Source organism: Capra hircus, chromosome 11 (genome assembly GCF_001704415.2).
Source record: "Capra hircus breed San Clemente chromosome 11, ASM170441v1, whole genome shotgun sequence".
Lineage (NCBI taxonomy): Eukaryota > Metazoa > Chordata > Mammalia > Artiodactyla > Bovidae > Capra > Capra hircus.
In genome coordinates this window covers 98,297,916-98,298,826 of record NC_030818.1, presented here as the reverse complement: position 1 = coordinate 98,298,826, position 911 = coordinate 98,297,916, and the positions used below count along the sequence as shown (strand labels likewise).

The 911-nt window shown below is 37.2% G+C and overlaps 1 non-coding gene across 1 annotated transcript; it reads left to right on the top strand.

Moving 5' to 3' along the window:
- On the top strand, window positions 346-418 carry TRNAG-CCC. The gene has a single exon. It is a non-coding gene; the product is annotated as a tRNA-Gly (tRNA).

Genomic DNA, 911 nt, shown 5'->3' with positions numbered 1-911 from the left:
AGAGCACACTCCAGCTATGTTTCCATCTGGGCTGCAGTTCACAGCTGAGAGCTACTGTTTCCAGACAAGAGCTCCAGGAAATAAGAAGGGGAGAGTCGTGAGACTGTGCAGATCAGGAGGGCTCCCCAGGGAGAGAGAGCCACAGCAGAGGCTTTAAACATTAGGATTCTGGGTTGCTTTTTTTGTTAGATTGTTAAATTTTAAAATTTCATTTTTATTATACAAATAACTGTGTATTGTGCATAAACAGATCTTGCAGAGAAGCAAAAATATGATACCAATTATTTATAGACCCATCACTGAGATTTAAAATTTTAAAAAACAATTTAAAAAATTCTGGGGGCTTCCTTGGTGGTCCAGTGGCTAAGATTCCTCACTCCCAATTAGGGAGGCCCAGGTTCAATCCCTGGTCAGGGAACTAGATCCCACATGCTGCAACTAAGAGTTCAAAGATCCTGCATGCCACAGTGAAGATCCTGTGTGCTGTAACTAAGATACAGCAAAGCCAAATAAATAAATATTTTAAAAATAAATACAATAAGAAAAACTTAAAAACATTTTTTTTGGAGAATAGCCTTCTAGTTATATTTTTGTAGGCTGCATTTACTATGTGTATATATAGAGATATAAAATATCTTACATTTTTACATATAATTTATATTTTACACATAAGTATTTATATGTAAATGTTGGAGAAGATTCTTGAGAATCCCTTTGACTGCAAGGAGATCAAACCAGTCAATCCTAAAGGAAATCAAGCCTGTATATTCATTGGAAGGACTGATGCTGACGCTGAAGCTCCAATATTTTGACCACATGATGTGTAGGGTCAACTCATTAGAAAATACCCTGATGCTGGGAAAGATTGAAGTCAGGAAGAGAAGGGGACGATAGAGGATGAGATGGTTGGA